At 41.2% G+C, this 18,891-nt stretch overlaps 1 protein-coding gene across 2 annotated transcripts in view; it reads left to right on the top strand.

Moving 5' to 3' along the window:
• LOC140212615 (dysbindin-like) overlaps nt 1-18,891 on the top strand; it is a 302,042-nt gene that overhangs the window by 270,397 nt on the left and 12,754 nt on the right. The gene's annotated exons all lie outside the window — the stretch shown is intronic.

Genomic DNA, 18,891 nt, shown 5'->3' with positions numbered 1-18,891 from the left:
CAATAGCCTGTAACTCCCCTTTCGGAGTTGAGCTGTTGAACCACCTGTACAACTTGGTATTTTTGTGGTGTGAATTGAAGTCTTGAAGGTGCAGGATTCTTGTGGCGTGGTGTGGGCAGGTCAAATCAAGTGGCTAGGCCCAAGGCCCAAGAGTGAGGAATGAGCCAATGTTTGGTCATTGCTGGAGAGGATTTGGCCGTGATTCGATGTGGCAGTACCAAGGTGAGGTGAGCAGAGTCGAGATGGTGGGGCCCAGGCCTGGGCCCGAGAGCAGGGAAAGACCCGAAGTTTGATCGATTTAACTGCCAGGCCGAATTGGAAAGGTCAGCTACAGGCTGAATTAAGGACCGGGCCCAAGAGCATATTGAAGAGACAGGGCCGCGGTCCAAGAGTGACAAAAGACCCAAAGTTTGGATGATTAAATGCCGGGCCAGATTGAAAAGGTCAGTTTGTCAGAGCGGGAGGTGATGGACAGGCCAGTTCATCTTGCTGCTTCGTGAGGTTTATTTGTCTCTACACTGAACTAAGGCTGTGGCCTGCGACTAATAGACTGAATCAATAGAAGTGAAGACTGGCTTCGTGGTTGTGGACTTACTTTTGTGAACTTCAGTTCTGAATGCTATTTGCTTACTTTTATTGCTTGCGCGTTTTTTTTTCCTGCAAGTTGGCTGTTTGACGGTCTTTTTTTAAATGGAATCTATTGGGTTTCTTTGTTTTATGGCTGCCTGTAATGAGACTAATCTCAAGGTTATATATAGTATACATACCTTGATAATAAATGTACTTTGAAGGTCTTGCTTTTCTCTTAGTGGCTTGTTTTTTTTTTTAGTAAGTCCTATCACTTAGTGGGTTAGGCCAGGTGCAGGTTGTTACCCTGGAAGAATGGACATTGCTCCCTTTCTGAAAGATCTGTCACTGGGCTGCATGACAAGACTTTTTCTTTAATTTGTGGCTAAGTTATTAGAATATTTTGTACATAGGTGAAATGGCACATTAATAAAACTATTAATCTAAACAATATTCAGAATAAAAATAAGGACAATCTGCCTTTCAGTTAAATCATTCCAAGATTACTTCTAACCAACACATCTGTGCCATTTGCGATTGCCTGTTTCCACCTACAATGGCATGCAGAAGTTTGGGCACCCCGGTCAAAATTTCTATTACTGTGAATAGTTAAGTGAGTAGAAGATGAACTAATCTCCAAAAGTCATAAAGTTAAAGATAAACAACAGGAATTCTGCAGATGCTGGAAATTCAAGCAACACACATCAAAGTTGCTGGTGAACGCAGCAGGCCAGGCAGCATCTCTAGGAGGAGGTACAGTCGACGTTTCAGGCTGAGACCCTTCGTCAGGACTAACTGAAGGAAGAGTCAGTAAGAGATTTGAATGTTGGAGGGGGAGGGGGAGATCCAAAATGATAGGAGAAGACAGGAGGGGGAGGGATGGAGCCAAGAGCTGGACAGGTGATTGGCAAAGGGGATATGAGAGGATCATGGGACAGGAGGCCCAGGGAGAAAGACAAGTGGGGGGGGGGAACCCAGAGGATGGGCAAGGGGTATAGTGAGAGTGACAGAGGGAGAAAAAGGAGAGTGAGAGAAAGAAGGTGTGTATAAAAATAAATAACGGATGGGGTACGAGGGGGAGGTGGGGCATTAGCGGAAGTTAGAGAAGTCAATGTTCATGCCATCAGGTTGGAGGCTACCCAGACAGAATATAAGGTGTTGTTCCACCAACCTGAGTGTGGCTTCATCTTTACAGTAGAGGAGGCCATGGATAGACATGTCAGAATGGGAATGGGATGTGGAATTAAAATGTGTGGCCTCTAGGAGATCCTGCTTTCTCTGGCGGACAGAACGTAGGTGTTCAGCAAAGCAATCTCCCAGTCTGCGTCGGGTCTCGCCAATATATAGAAGGCCACATCGGGAGCACCGGACGCAGTATATCACCCCAGCTGACTCACAGGTGAAGTGTCGCCTCACCTGGAAGGACTGTCTGAGGCCCTGAATGGTGATAAGGGAGGAAGTGTAAGGGCATGTGTAGCACTTGTTCCGCTTACAAGGATAAGTGCCAGGAGGGAGATCAGTGGGGAGGGATGGGGGGGACGAATGGACAAGGGAGTTGCGTAGGGAGTGATCCCTGTGGAAAGCGGGGTGGGGGAGGGAAAGATGTGCTTAGTGGTGGGATCCCGTTGGAGGTGGCAGAAGTTACGGAGAATAATATGTTGGACCCAGAGGCTGGTGGGGTGGTAGGTGAGGACTAGGGGAACCCTATTCCTAGTGGGGTGGTGGGAGGATGGAGTGAGAGCAGATGTGCGTGAAATGGGGGAGATGCGTTTGAGAGCAGAGTTGATGGTGGAGAAAGGGAAGCCCCTTTCTTTAGAAAAGGAGGACATCTCCCTCGTCCTGGAATGAATAGCCTCATCCTGAGAGCAGATGCGGCGGAGACGGAGGAATTGCGAGAAGGGGATGGCATTTTTCCAAGAGACAGGGTGAGAAGAGGAATAGTCCAGATAGCTGTGAGAGTCAGTAGGCTTATAGTAGACATCAGTGGATAAGCTGTCTCCAGAGACAGAGACAGAGACAGAAAAATCTAGAAAGGGGAGAGAGGTGTCGGAAATGGACCAGGTAAACTGGAGGACAGGGTGAAAGTTGGACGCAAAGTTAATGAAGTCAACAAGCTCAGCATGCGTGCAGGAAGCAGCGCCAATGCAGTCGTCGATGTAGCGAAGGAAAAGTGGGGGACAGATACCAGAATAGGTTCGGAACATAGATTGTTCCACAAAGCCAACAAAAAGGCAAGCATAGCTAGGACCCATACGGGTGCCCATAGCTACACCTTTAGTTTGGAGGAAGTGGGAGGAGCCAAAGGAAAAATTATTAAGAGTAAGGACTAATTCCGCTAGACAGAGCAGAGTGGTGGTAGAGGGGAACTGATTAGGTCTGGAATCCAAAAAGAAGCAGAGAGCTTTGAGACATCCATGGTGAAAATAAAGCGGTGGGGGCCAGGGAACTTAAAATCATCGGAAAGTTTAAGAGCGTGAGAAGTGTCATGAACATAGGTAGGAAGGGATTGAACAAGCGGGGATAAAACCGTGTCGACCGGGGTGGGGGGGGGTGTTCAAGTAGGGTTAAACTCAGCTGGACATGTCTTTTACAGTTAGGGTTGCCAACTTTCTCACTCCCAAATAAGGGACAAAAGTAGCAGTCAAATCCTGGGACACCTTACCCCAGGAAAGACTACCATCACCATGAAGCCTTGCATGGGCACCTGTGTGCGCATGTGCGTACATGCCGATTTTTTTCCCCCACAAATCGGTTTTGCCTTCATCTTCCCGACTACACTGTACATGCATTATTTCTACTTTATGTAGACTGTGTATTTATCATATCATTCCTGCTTTTACTATATGTTAGTGTTATTTATTTTTGGTTTTATGTGTTATTTGGTATAATTTGTTAGGTTATTTTTTGGGTCTGGAAACGCTCAAAAATTTTTCCCATATAAATTAATGGTAATTGCTTCTTTGCTTCACGCCATTTCGGCACGAAAGGTTTCATAGGAACGCTCTACCTTAGCGGGGGAAATATGGGACAAACCAATTTAGCCCAATATACGGGATGTTCTGGCAAATACGGGACAGTTGGCAATCCTATGTTCAAGTTCAACAGTGCATGACAGGGAATGAGGAAAGTTGCAGCTGACTCATATCGCTTCCTCACGGCCCGGTAGCACATGCTTTGCGGCCCAGTGGTTGGGGACCACTGCTCTATCAGGTAGAAGTTACAAGAGCTTTTGAGTACAAACCATCATAGAAGATGATTACCATTAGGATTACAAAGTTGTGGGCATGCTATATTGATGCCAGAACATGGAGACACTTGTGAGTTGCCCAGCACCTTTCTCATTGATTTAATTTGTCACTCTATTTTCGATGTTTCAGTGTACATGTGACAAATAGTTAATTTATCTCTTTATCATAGTATTTATGTCTTTGCAGCCTTCACAGTTTATTTGTCTCTGTAACTGCAACACCACATTCTACATTGTTTTCTTTTCAGTACTTCACTGTAATTATGTATAGCATGATCTATCTGGATGGCATGCAAAGCCCAAGTTTTTCAAAGTAGCTTTTCACGTACGTTAATAATAAACCAATATTAAGATCAAATTATATTGCCATTCAGAGCAAATGATGATGAGAAAATGTTACCCTTCATGCAAAAATCTCTTTCAAAATGATGGCTCTTCCAGCACCTCTCTCATCTTGTCTATGGGTCCATTCTTTGCCTCCATTTCTCTTGGATGATCTTCCTTCACAGTTACATCTTTTATCACAATTGAAACATAGAATACCTGGAAGTTGCTAGCTATTATTGGAAGTTGTTAAAATTGGAAATTGTGGCGGGGAGGTGGGCGGTGGAAAGTACAAAAGAGAAGATGCCATCTGTTTGCACATTTACTAACTGAATGCTCTGCAGCTTCTGCTGCTAACTTTTCAGGCTGTCTTTGAAACTTTCTAAAGCAAGGTTAAATTTGTGGTAAGGATGCAAACATGCTGAACCAATGTGTTTGGGCAAACTGAATTCTATTTTACCCTTAATTCAACTTACACTTTGCTAATAGGAAGTTGCAGGAAAAGGACAAGGTCAAAAACATTCCAGAAGTGTCAGCAAGTACAAAAGCTTAGTGGGATGTCACAAACAGAGGTTCTCACTGTTCTACAGTCTTACCCTAACTAGCTGTGTTTGTGGTAGAGTAACTATACCAAGGTGAGCAGGAAGTTAACCACCAATAATCTGAAGATCACACTTAACACAACAAACATCCCAAGTTACCTCACAAAAGGATTATCAAATAAAACTTGACATTGAGCTAATCAGTGAGATACTACACAAAATGCTAAAGCTGACAGCATGGTTATTAGCTGCGGAGTGATTAAATAAAATGACAAGTAAGGCCAAGACAGGAAGATTGCTGATATCTCTGAAGCTTAAAGGGCTTGAAAAGATGTGCAGCTTGTTGAGGACTTGAAAATCTTGTTTAATATGAACCCAACATAGAATGAGAAAGACAGAAATTAATGGTGGAAATACAATGTAGGCCGCAGAATTTTAGTTCACCTATCAATTAAGGAAGGTAGAAGGATGAAGGACGACATATTTGTTGGAATAGTCCAGTGGAAAATAAGGTGTGGATGATGGATTTAAACAGCAGACATTACATACAGTGGCATGCAAAAGTTTAGGCACCCTTGATCAAAATTTCTGTTACTGTGCATAGCTAGGCGAGTAAAAGATGACTTGATTTCCAAAAGGCATAAAGTTAATGATGACACATTTCTTTAATATTTTAAGCAGGATTACTTTTTAATTTTCATCTTTTACAGTTTCAAAATAACAAAAAAGTAAAAGGGCCCGAATCAAAAGTTTGGGCACCCTGCATGGTCAGTAGAAACACCCCCTTTGGCAAGTATCACAGCTTGTAAACTCTTTCTGTAGCCGGCTAAGAGTCTTTCAATCCTTGTTTGATTTTAATATCGTCAATATTAAACCAGTCCGTGGTGCAAAAAAGGTTGGGGACCCCTATGATAGAGAGAGGAGAAGAGAAAATGGGAAGGGTCCTTGATTATGTTGGCTTCTTTCCTGAGTTAGTGGGGAGTGTAAGCGAAGGTTGTCAGTAAATATAAAGGTTATATTAATATAACCTTGAATAAATATCTCATTTGGGAGCAGATTGATGGTTGCAGCTGGAGCAGTTGAAGTCAAGTGAGACCACCAGAGACACCTCTACTTACTACAGATGAGATACGTGGTAGTGACTGCGGCAGTGTATACTCAAACCAGACAAAGCCTCACTAGTGAGACTTTCTTGAAAGGTCATCCTAAAACAACATCTCTTTACACATTAAGGGGTGCTGGAGGCAGATGAAATAGAAATAACAGAAGGATGTGAAATATACCCAACAACTGTCAATTGCTTTACTAACTTCAGAATATCATTTGTTTGTAGATTGAATTTTAACATCTGTATCGTGAATGGCAATTGATCTTGTAAGTAAGGATATCAAACGTATACAATTTACCAAGTGGTCAATATCTGTAACCAATAAGCCAATTCTGTATAAAAATAGTAGTTTTCTGTTCTGAGTTCAGAGCGGTGAGGTGACAGGGGCCATGCAGTTCTCCCTGTACATAAATAAAATAAATTATGTGTGAGTCATAAGAGTGCATGCGTTCTGGGCCCAGTTATTTTATTTTATTATTGGCGATGACAGTTACTTGGAGATGCTTACCCTTGACTTTATTAAACGGGAGAAAGGAATTCAGCCCCGGCAGCCGATCAGTTCTAAATTCTAGGCTGTTTGAGCAAGAGATAGAGTCTGCTGCTGGGATGTGGAGTAGTCGAGGTAAGCCAACACCATAGTTAAAACGTAGGAAAGCTGAATCTTTAAAAGAAAATGTTTGCCATGGTCCGGCTTGGGTCCCACACAAAGTACTGGAAAATTCAGAAGGTGTGTTGCTTAAAAAAAAAGAAATCTGTATGTGTCTGCGTGCATGTGTGTGCCCTGATTGTGTATGCATGAAAGATAGTGTGGAAGTCCCCTGTCCTGGACCTCTAAAGGACTCCAGTACCATACATGTTTGTACCAAAAAGGCTTAATATTGTCTGGGTGGAATGGACTAAGTGAGTGTCTGCAGATATTTTGTTAGGGAAAGAAAATTTTGGGAAGGCCTGTCATTGTTGAATGTAGATGTGAAATGCAGAAACGGATTGATGAATCCTTTTACAAAAAAAGCAGAGAAACTGAGCAAACATTAAAGAAGGAAAAACACAGAACAAACAAACAAAGTATAAAGCTACCTCAGTGTTTGAAAAGAAACAATCAGCACCAGGGTCTGAGGATGAACTAGATGCTGTACTCCTGCCTTCCCCAGGCACGCTTTCAACACCAACACCAATTGGTGCCTCTTGAATACTCAGTGAGGCTGGCATCAGCCGGTGCCCTGCCACAGGCATTGGTTCCTAATAGCAATATGGGAGAAGGGAGTCACAGGGGTTGATCAAAATGTTGACTGGGGCAGCATGGTAGCGTAGTGGTTAGCACAATGCTTTACAGTCGCAGTGACCTGGGTTCAATTCCTGCCACTGCTTCAAGGAGTTTGAATGTTCTGCTCGTGGCTGTGTAGGTTACTTCTGGGTGTTCTTGTTTCCTCCCACAGTCCAAAGACATACCGGTTGGTAGGTTAATTGGTCATTGTCAATTGTCCCCCAGACTCCTCCTCCTGGCATTGCATGGAGTAGACGTGTTTCTCGAACGGCTCCGTTCTTTTTAAATTACTGAATCCAATCTGCTTTGAAAACTTACTTTTGGAGTATTATGATGTCTCGTGCTAAAACTTCTAATAAAAAAAAAAGAAGAGGGTCCTTCCATGACCATGGAAGCTATTGTGGAGTTAATTCAGAAAGCTCAGAGCAAAACGTCTGAACAACTTTCAGATGTATATTTAGTCATAGTCATAGTCAAACTTTATTAATCCGGGGGGAAATTAGTTTTCGTTACAGTTGCACCATAAATAATAAATTGTAATAGAACCATAAATAGTTAAATAGTAATATGTAAATTATGCCAGTAAATTATGAAATAAGTCCAGGACCAGCCTATTGGCTCAGGGTGTCTGACCCTCCAAGGGAAGAGTTGTAAAGGTTGATGGCCACAGGCAGGAATGACTTCCTATGACGCTCTGTGCTGCATCTTGGAGGAACGAGTCTCTGGCTGAATGTACTCCTGTGCCCACCCAGTACATTATGTAGTGGATGGGAGACATTGACCAAGATGGCATGCAACTTAGACAGCATCCTCTTTTTAGACAGAGAGAGAGTCTAGTTCTATCCCCACAACATCACTGGCCTTACGAATGAGTTTGTTGATCCTGTTGGTGTCTGCCACCCTCAGCCTGCTGCCCCAGCACACATCAGCAAACATGATAGCACTGGCCACCACAGACTCGTAGAACATCCTCAGCATCGTCCGGCAGATGTTAAAGGACCTCAGTCTCCTCAGGAAATAGAGACGGCTCTGACCCTTCTTGTAGACAGCCTCAGTGTTCTTTGACCAGTCCAGTTTATTGTCAACTCGTATCCCTAGGTATTTGTAATCCTCCACCATGTCCACACTGACCCCCGGATGGAAACGGGTCACCGGTACCTTAGCTTTCCTCAGGTCTACCACCAGCTCCTTAGTCTTTTTCACATTAAGCTGCAGATAATTCTGCTCTAAAAGTTACCACAGAGCTTAAACGAATGGAGATTCTGCTGCAGACTTATCAAAAAACTTTACAGGAACATACTACTCAGATTCAAGAACATGAAGATGCTTTAACCAGACTGGATACTACACTACCCCGGATAATGTTGAAAACGCCGGTTTTGAGTAAAAACGACAGGTGTCCACACTAAGCGTTTTTCAAACTATCTCTGTCCATGTTAGACGGATATTTGAGCGAATCTCCTCCTACTGGGCATGCGCAGGACACACACAAAACAAGTGAAGAGGAAACGGTATACTTGGTGCGTGTTTGTCCAGTTACAGAGTAGAAAAACTTAAAAGGAATTGCTATTGGCTCTTGCGCAGGAGGACTTAAAACTAAAAAAAAATACTGGAGCGTATGGAGGCAACCAACAGGGAGTTCATGGACAGTATGACCCGGCTGACGACGAACATTGAAAAACTGACTCTGTTGCATTGATAAAGCACCTTGTTAAATGTATAAAACATGTCTGCATCAGTGTTATCTTGTATTTCCATATAATGTTACATTAGGCTGTTGCACATCTATTGTCAGAGAAGTACTTTCATAAATAGGTAAACCACCTTTATAGAAGCAAGGACAGAAAACAGGGCAAAGTGAGTATACTTATTTATTCAGTAAGCTATGGGCCAAAGTGTTCGGTGAGTACATTTCTAACTCTTCTGGCTTCAGTCTCCTTGCCGTCTGTTCTGAAATTGTTAGGTTCTGCGAAGCGCAGTATCAAATATCGCTGTGATGATTGTACACTCTGGTATCAATTGTTTGGCGACAATAAAGTAGTAATAATAATAATAAGACTAATAAAAAGAAAACAATGAAATGCCGCTCTGCCGCCATCTGTTCCGGCACGTCATGACAACGGATTTAAAAAGCTCCAGTTACCCAGTACACACTGCAACAGATTAGGCGTTTTCAGATTTATTTACTCTGGAGACCGTTTCTGAAATTCTCCGTTTTCAGAGGATGAAAATGCCGTTTCAGTGTGGACGGAAGGTAAAAATGAAGAGAAAAAGCTTTGTTTTCAAAATTATCCAGCGTAGTGTGGACATAGCCTAAGACGGACGAATTGGAAAAGTTTGGAGATAAACAATCGAAAATCATTGAACCTTTAAGACAAAAGATTGTCGCTTTGGAGAATAGATCAAGAAGGGACAATATACGAATTTTGGGTCTTCCTGAGTTGGTCGAAGGCAAGCAACCTTCAGAATTTTTTTGCAAATCTGTTGGCTCATTTGTTTTCTGATGTTTTAGATACTCCACCAAGAATAGATTGGGCACACCGAGTCCCACTGTTTAGACCTGCTTCTCAACAAAAACCTTGACCTGTGGTAATTGCTTTTCATGACTTCCAAACTAGGATTTCCATACTTCGACAATCTCATCGGTTAGGTATGATTAACTTTGAAGATTATAAGATAAGGCTGGTGGAAGATTATTCGCCTGAGGGACTAAATGAACGTTTTAAGTATAAAAAGGTCATGGCGGAGTTATATAACAAAAGCTATAAACCTTCACTAAATTACCCTGCTCGCCTCAGGATCATTTTGGAAAATGGATCTCCTAAGTGGTTTCTTTCGATTGAGGAAGTGCACGATTTTCTTCAGGCCAAATCAAGCCCAGAAGACTAATTGTTTAATACTGTATCATATAAATTACGCTTCCTTAGCTTGACTGATTCTTTGTTGCTGGAAGTTTGCAATCTAATGGTTTAGTACGTCTTTTTTTTGAATAATTCTCTCTTCTATTCTCGTATACTCTTGTAATTAGTTTCTGTTCTTATCGTATTTTCTTCGCTGAGTTAAATTTTTTTCAACATGATGTTTTGAACACTTCTTTAGCTCTTCTGAATAATATTTAGTCTATCAACTCCAGAAGTTTAAATGTTTATTTCTGCTTCATATAACATTGTCCCCTCAGTTTGACTGATCAACTCGTTGCAATTGTGCAGTTTATTTGTTTATTACTTCTTTCTTTGAACAATTCTTTTTTTTGATATATTTTCATAAATAATTCTCCTTTTTCTTCTCATTTTTTTATTTTTTTCTGTTTAGGAAATTAATAGATTTAACTTCAGTAAGTTTTCTTTGTAATTTTTGCTTGCAAAAATTATGTTTTGATTTTTTTTAGTCCTTTTGAATGTTATTTAATCTAGGTTGGAATTCATTCTGTACTAATCTTTTCTTCTCTTGGAGCTCTGCCAGTAGGATGTCGGGGGTGGGATTTCGCCCTCTCTTGGGTGATTTTTTCCTTTGGGAGGGGGGTGGACGGGAGTGGGCTTTTTTTTTCTTTTTTCTTTTTATCAGCTGTTTGGTTACCCCTGCCTCATCTATTGCTTGGTTAAGTATTTTGAATTTTAAGGTTTAGATTTTTGGTATATTCCAATGGTTTATATGTTTAACCTCTGTTTTAAACGTATTTACATGGTGTACAATATTAATTTTCTTAGTTTAAATGTGAAAGGTTTAAACCACCCTGTGAAACACAATAAGATTTTTACCTATATTAAGAAATTGAATGCCTCAATTATTTTTTTTACAAGAGGCACATGTTCACAGATCTAGCTGTGGGTGTTTGTTCAAACATTGGACTGGTCTAGTTTTCATTCTTCCTTCCAAGCCAAGGCCAGAGGTACTTCGATTTTGATTGACAATTTAGTTGCTTTTGTTCAACATGATGTAATGTCTGACCCCAATAGGCAGTTCATTATAATCTCAGGGAAATTAGATAACAAACTAATGTTTTTTACTAATCTCTATGCTCCGAATATAGATGATCCTGGCTTTTTTGAACTTTTTTTTTCTTTTTTACCAGACTTAAATTTGTACTCTTTAATTTTGGGAGGTGATTTTAATTGCTGTTTTGACCCTGTTTTAGACTGTTTATCTTCGAAACAATTGAATATTAGTAGATCTGCCTCCTATATCCAGTCTTTTCTAATGAAATGTGACATTATTGATGTTTGGTGATTTTTATACCCAACAAGTAGAGAATATTCTTTTTTTTCTCACGTTCATCATACCTATTCCAGGATTGATTTTTTTTTGTCGATAGTCATTTGATACCCTCTGTTCGATCCTGTGATTATAAAGAAATTGCTATTTCAGATCATGCCCCTGTCTTTTAATCTTTAAATCTTCCAGGGATTTCTCGATCAGACAGATTTTGGCGTTTTAATCCAATTTTACTATCGGATAAGGCTTTTTTTTTTACAATTTTTAGTGAGTCAAATTACTTTTTTCTTTGAAGAGAATATGCTAGACGGCACTTCTAGCCTTATTATTTAGGATACTTTCAAGGCTTATATTAGAGGCCAAATTATTTCCTATACAGCAAGTATTAAGGAAAAAGCTAATAAGGAGAGAACTGATTTAGCCAATCAGCTGAAACATTTAGATCAAAAATATGCTTCTGATCCGGATCCCGTCGTGTAGAAGTTAAAACTTTGTTGCTTAAATGGAAAGATGCCACTCTGCCTAATCGTGCCCATTGGTTGATTGATGTTATGTCATGTTTAAATCTAGAGAAGATTAGGTGTTCTATTTCTATACCTAGACAAGATTTTTTCACATAATGGGCACCTTCCTGGAACTACTTTCACAATTTTCGACTTGTTCAGCAATGATGATGGCTATTAGAGATTTGAATTTACGACTATATGTCAGAGGTTTTTTTTCTTTTCTTTTAACCAAACAGCTGGGTTTTTTTTTGTTTGTTACGGGGTTTTGATTTTGCTTTAGATTAGAATAAATTGAAAAATAAATTGCCCCCTAATTAGGCTAGGATTAAATCAGGGGACTGCTGAGTGGTGCGGCTCAAAGGAACAGAAGGGCCTATTTCGCCCTGTGTGTGTGTGTGTGTGTGTGTGTGTGTGTGTATATACATATATATACTTAAGCACATACATGCAGATCTTGAACTGATCTAGTAGAGGGCCTAAGAAGATGTTTCCCTTGATTGGCATAAAAAAAAGTGTCAGACAAAAGACAAGGTAGTAATGTATGTGTAGAACAGGTGAGTAAATGTTTTCAAAAGTATTTCAGATTAATATTAGAAGTGGGAGTGCCAGTTTTAATAAATGTTATTGTAAGTAAATTGCAAGCTAGATTAAAGGAAATCATATACTGTTACCTGAGTGAGATGAGAAGAGTTCAGTAAAATTGTGTGTGTTTTATAGCATCAAGGGATTAAAGTTGTTAAGGGGAATTGAGGACAATATGTGTGTGAGACTTCACAGTTGCTCCACTCTAGCCTCTGGGCAATATTGTACATTGCTAAAGTATTGCAATAGCTGTCCTATACAATTTATAGTCATAGTATAGTCATAGTCATACTTTATTAATCCTGGGGGAAATTAGTTTTCGTTACAGTTGCACCATAAATAATAAATAGTAATAGAATCATAAATAATTAAATAGTAATGTGTAAATTATGCCAGGAAATAAGTCCAGGACCAGCCTATTGGCTCAGGGTGTCTGACCCTCCAAGGGAGGAGTTGTAAAGTTTGATGGCCACAGGCAGTAATGACTTCCTATGACGCTCTGTGCTGCATCTCGGAGGAATGAGTCTCTGGCTGAATGTACTCCTGTGCCCACCCAGTACATTATGTAGTGGATGGGAGACATTGACCAAGATGGCATGCAACTTAGACAGTATCCTCTTTTCAGACACCACCGTGAGAGAGTCCAGTTCCATCCCCACAACATCACTGGCCTTACAAATGAGTTTGTTGATCCTGTTGGTGTCTGCTACCCTCAGCCTGCTGCCCCAGCACACAACAGCAAACATGATAGCACTGGCCACCACAGACTCGTAGAACATCCTCAGCATCGTCCGGCAGATGTTAAAGGACCTCAGTCTCCTCAGGAAATAGAGATGGCTCAGACCCTTCTTGTAGACAGCCTCAGTGTTCTTAGACCAGTCCAGTTTATTGTCAATTCGTATCCCCAGGCATTTGTAATCCTCCACCATGTCCACACTGACCCCCGGATGGAAACAGGGGTCACCGGTACCTTAGCTCTCCTCAGGTCTACCACCAGCTCCTTAGTCTTTTTCACATTAAGCTGCAGGTAATTCTGCTCACACCATGTGACAAAGTTTCCTACCGTAGCCCAGTACTCAGCCTCATCTCCCTTGCTAATGCATCCAACTATGGCAGAGTCATCCGAAAACTTCTGAAGATGACAAGACTCTGTGCAGTAGTTGAAGTCCGAGGTGTAAATGGTGAAGAGAAAGGGAGACAAGACAGTCCCCTGTGGAGCCCCAGTGCTGCTGATCACTCTGTCGGACACACAGTGTTGCAAGCACACGTACTGTGGTCTGCCAGTCCTAACTTGAATGTTATTTCAACTTTTAGCTTTGTTTTACCAAATTGACAGTAACCAAATGTTGGCTAATCATTGCCAGATTAACTTTTGCTTAAAATTTCACTGTAAACTTCAGTTTTTAACATAACCTGCTCTATTCACATGGGCTCATGTGGCCCACTTATGACTAGAAATTTTTTCAGCAGTGTAGTTGTTTAGATAATACTTTTCTGAATGTGAAATACATTTTGACTGGGTTTTACTTTTCCTTGATCCAACAAATGTGGAAATGGGATGGTGGACACAGTAGGGGTATTGCCCACTGTAAAATGCCACCTGATATAAGCCCACATATAATTTTTTTCTTTGATGGCTTTTCCTCTTGATCTGATACTGAAAATGAGTGGAAAATTTCAGTGGATATGCAGTGTGTGCATGTCATGTAACAGCTGAGGCGGTACAGCTACTCTCCCTCCTGTTTTGCACAAGTAGCTGAACCTTTTTGTCTTAACAAAAGCTTGCATCCTTGCAGCCTGTGCACTGAATCTCGTTATGCCACATGACAGTGGACAATTACGGAAACTACCCCACATGACAGTGGACAATTACGGAAACTACGTGGGTTTCTCACCTCGTTGGAACTCTGATAAAACATGGGGAACTAACGATGAACCTTTTCCTGCTTTTCAATTACTTACTGCAAGTGCTGTTATAAACTACGTAGCTCGTACTAATGGGAATGATGAAATAACTACAGGGAATAAACAAGCTGACTCCTTTGCTAAAACAGCAACTGCAGATCTTTATGACCACATCAGAACTCCAGTGTGATCAGGCTGCCTATATACTTCACAAATTCTTTTGATGAACTAGTACAGTTACAGTGAGATATGTCAGTAGCTGAAAGGACTTTATGGACGAAAGCACACTGTGCAAAACTCTAAAGGATGATGGGTATAATTGAAAGTGAAAGATTCTCGACCATAGCAAGAAAAGTAGCAGCAACTGTGTGATTTGACGGAGTCATAATCCAGAAAGACACTGTTGGTACCTGTCGGTAGTGGGCCTTCCCCCTGGAATTCATTTGTGCATCTCTAAATGGACGTTATCCAGTTACCTAAATATATGGGTTGTGATTATGCATATTTTTTTGTTATCTCTATGGGTAAAAGCTCATCCAACTCAGATAAATTGTGCTGTAACTGTTGATAATTATGAGAACTTATTCCTAGGTTTGGGATTTCTGAGAAAATCTGAAATGATAATGGTTCTCACTTTATGGGTAAAATGATATGAGTTAATGAAAACCTTGTACTTTAAGCATCATTTGCCCTTACCACCCTAGTCTTACAGGGCCTGAAATACAGGTTAACTAAACTGAGCAACAAGGCCAACCTAAAGAGGCTAAAGGTACTGTCACTGGCCCTCATGACAATGCACTGTGCTCCAAACTGCATAACAGGGCGACCTGCATGTGAACTATGTGCTCGTCAGTCTGTTTTTACTTAAACAAACAGACATCCATACTATGAGTAGAAGCATGTTGCATTATTGTCCAGCACTAGCATAAGCTTATAAGGGTTTCCATCAACAGGTACTTTAAGCTAAGAAAATCATGTTGGCTGCAGACTGCCACATCTGCCAGTTCGTGAGAGCTTCCACTGAAAGAACTGCCTGGAGCCTTGCTGGGAAGATCTATTCCAAGAGCCGCAGGGAACACATGGCTAGAAGAACATTGATAAAGACCATAGTTGGGAGCTTAACATTAAAGGATATACTTTGTATCGAAAGGACAAGCAGGAAGGCATAGGTGGTGGTGTGGATCTATTGGTAAGAAATGGAATTACATCTTTAAAAAGAGGTGACGTAGGGTCAACGAATGTTGAATCTTTATGGGTGGAGTTAAGAAAATGCATGGGTTAAAAAAAACATTATGGGAATCATATATGGGCCTCCAAATAGTAGTCAAGATTTAGGGTTGAGATTGCAAAGTGAGCTGGAAAAGGCAAGTAATAAGGGTAATGACACAATTGTAATGGGGGATTTCAATATGCAAAGGGATTAGGAAAATCAGATCGGTGTCAGATCACAAGAGAGGGAATTTGTTGAATGCCTTTGTGATGGCTTGAACCTTCTTGGGGAAAGGCTATCTTAGATTGAGTGTTGTGTAATAACCCAGATCTTATTTGGGAGCTTAATGTAAAGGAGCCCTTAGGAAGCAGTGATCATAATATGATTGTGATCTTCCAGTTAGGAAATGGAGGATCCAATTGCAGAGGGAGGTACAGAGAGCCAGGTTCTGTAGCTTATTGATCAGGACTGTGAGAATGATGCTGTTAAGCGCTGAGCTATAGTCGATGAACAGCTTCTTGACATGGGTGTTTGTTTGTCCAGGTGGTTTAAGGCCGAGTGAAGTGCCATTGAGATTGCGTCTACCATTGACCTATTGTGGTGATAGGCAAGTTGCACTGGGTCCAGGCCCTTGCTCAGGCAGGAGTTCAGTCTAGTCATGACCAACTTCTCAAAGCATTTCATCACTCTAGATGTGAATGCTACTGAACAATAGTCATTAAGGCAGCTCACATTATTCTTCTCAGGCACTGGTATTGTTGCCTTTTTGAAGCATGGGAACTTCTGCCCATAGCAGTGAGAGTTTGAAAATGTCCTTAAATGCTCCTGCCAATTGGTTGGCACAAATTTCAGAGCTTTACTAAGTACTCCATCAGGGCCTTCTGCCTTGCGAGGGTTCACCCTCTTTAAAGACAGTCTAGCATCAGCCTCGGAGACAGAGATCACAGGGTCACCTGGTGCAACAGAGATCTTCACAGCTATAGTTATATTCTCCCTTTCAAAGCGGGCATAGAAGGCATAGAGTTCCTCTGGTAGTGAATCATCACTGCCATTCATGCTATTAGGTTTTGCTTTCTAGGAAGTAATGTCTTGCAAACCCTGCCAGAGTTGTTGTACATCTGATGTCGCCTCCAACCTCATTCAAAATTGTCTCTTCACCCTTGAAATAGCCTTCTACAAGAAATGCCCTGTTTTCTGGTACAGAACTGGGTCGCCAGCCTTGATCTAGCCTTCAGTAGATGTCGTACCTCCTGGTTCATCCACAGCTTTTGGTTTGGGAATGTACAGCAAGTCTTTGTGGGCACACACTCATCCACACAGGTTTTAATGAAACAGTAACAACTGCAGCATACTCATCCAGATTCGAAGATGAATCCCTGAATAAAGTCCAGACCACCGATTCAAAGCAGTCCTGTAAACACTCCTGTGCTTCCCTTATCCATACCTTCTTGGTCCTCGCTACTGGTACTGCAGTCTTCAGTCCTTGCCTATACTCAGGGAGTAGAAGTACAGCCAGGTGATCAGATTTCCTGAAGTGAGGGTGTGGAATAGCACGGTAGGCATTCTTTATTGATGGTGGTGTAATAATGGTCCAGTGTGTTGAGTGGACCGAGTGTTTCTGGATTGCAGTTTAATTCCACGTCCCATTCCCATTCTGATGTGTCTATCCACAGCCTCCTCTGCTGTAAAGATGAAGCCACACTCAGGTTGGAGGAACAACACCTTATATTCCATCTGGGTAGCCTCCAACCTGATGGCATGAACATTGACTTCTCAAACTAACGCTAATGCCCCGCCTCCCCCTTGTACCCCATCCGTTACTTATTTATATACACATTCTTTCTCTCTCTCTCCTTTTTCTCCCTCCGTCCCTCTCACTTACCCCTTGCCCATCCTCTGGGTTCCCCCCCCCCCTTTCTTTCTCCCTAGGCCTGCTGTCCCATTATCCTCTCATATCCCTTTTTCCAATCACCTGTCCAGCTCTTGGCTCCATCCCTCCCCCTCCCACTTTCAAATCTCTTACTAGCTCTTCCTTCAGTTAGTCCTGACGAAGAGACTCGGCCCGAAACGTCGACTGTACCTCTTCCTACAGATGCTGCCTGGCCTGCTGCGTTCACCAGCAACTTTGATGTGTGTTGCTCTGGATTGCAGTGTTCATGTTCTGGGTACCTGCCAGAATAGCTCGTGAAAGCATTAATATGACCTCAGCACTGCTGGAGAAGTTCGCTTAGGATGCAACCTTAGCGTTACATGATAGGAGCTAGGCCATCAATGACATTACTGTTGAAATGGTAGCAATCCACACCATAGCCCTTCAAAATCAACCAGCACTAGACTTTCTGTTGTCTGAGAGAAGTAATACTTGTGTGATTATCAACCAGGAGTGTTGTACATATGTCCCTGATGAAACTATCATGGAGTTTCAGAGAGACTGCTGTATTGAAATACAGTAAGATTTATGTTGTCCTTTACAGGACAAAGAGGAGGGAGTGTTGAAGTTGCAGTAAGGCAGAAGTTGAAGACAATGGCCAGGCAAGAATAGCCTGGGGGTAATTCAAGTGACTCCTAACTAGAGACGAGATATGCAGGGTGACTGCAGCAGTGTATATTCAAACAAGATGAGTTAGGTCTCTGCAGTAAGACTTTTTTTTTTTGAAAAGTCTTCCTAAAACATAGTTTCCCTTTAATTGGGGGTGCCAGACACAGATGACATGGGAATAATGGAAGGGTATGAAATATACCCAATAACTAAGGGACAATTGCTTTACTAACTTCAGAATATCATTGGTTATTAGATTGAAGTTTCAATTGACTTTTAACACCTCTATTGTGAATCTCGATTGATCTTGCAAGAAAGGAATTCAAGCATATATAATTTACCAAATGGTTAAAATCTCTAACTAATAAGCCAATTCTGTTTAAAAATAGCAGTTATTCTGTTCAGACTTCAGAACAGTGAGGGTGATGGGCCATGCTGTTCTTCTTGTGCACAAGTAAATTAAAAGGAATACTTGAGTCGTTAAGTGTCCATGTGATCTGTGCCCAGTTATTTTATTTTGTTATCAACAACATAGCATTTGGATTCAGGATCAAATTATAATAAGACTATTAAGGTAAAGGACATTAAGTTTTAAAAGGACAGTTTGGATGGATGGATACCTGTTCTATAATTTTGCTTTATCGATATTGGTTTTGTATACTGAGTATAATATCTTATTTATTTTATCAGGATTTGTAAAAGGAATGGAATTAATGACTTGATGTTTTCTTCTCAGATGCATTATTGCTTCTGTATATGCATTCTAATAGTGAAATACATTCAAAAGTCTTGTGTAATTTCCTCACATAACTAATGAATGCTAAATGAGCTTTGCATCATAGAACATTAGATGCAGAAGGGAAAAAATTCTCTTTACTCCTGGGC

The sequence above is a fragment of the Mobula birostris genome, chromosome 19 (assembly GCF_030028105.1).
Source record: "Mobula birostris isolate sMobBir1 chromosome 19, sMobBir1.hap1, whole genome shotgun sequence".
NCBI lineage: Eukaryota > Metazoa > Chordata > Chondrichthyes > Myliobatiformes > Myliobatidae > Mobula > Mobula birostris.
Note: the sequence above shows the minus strand (reverse complement) of the source record. Positions and strands in the feature narration are given on the sequence as shown.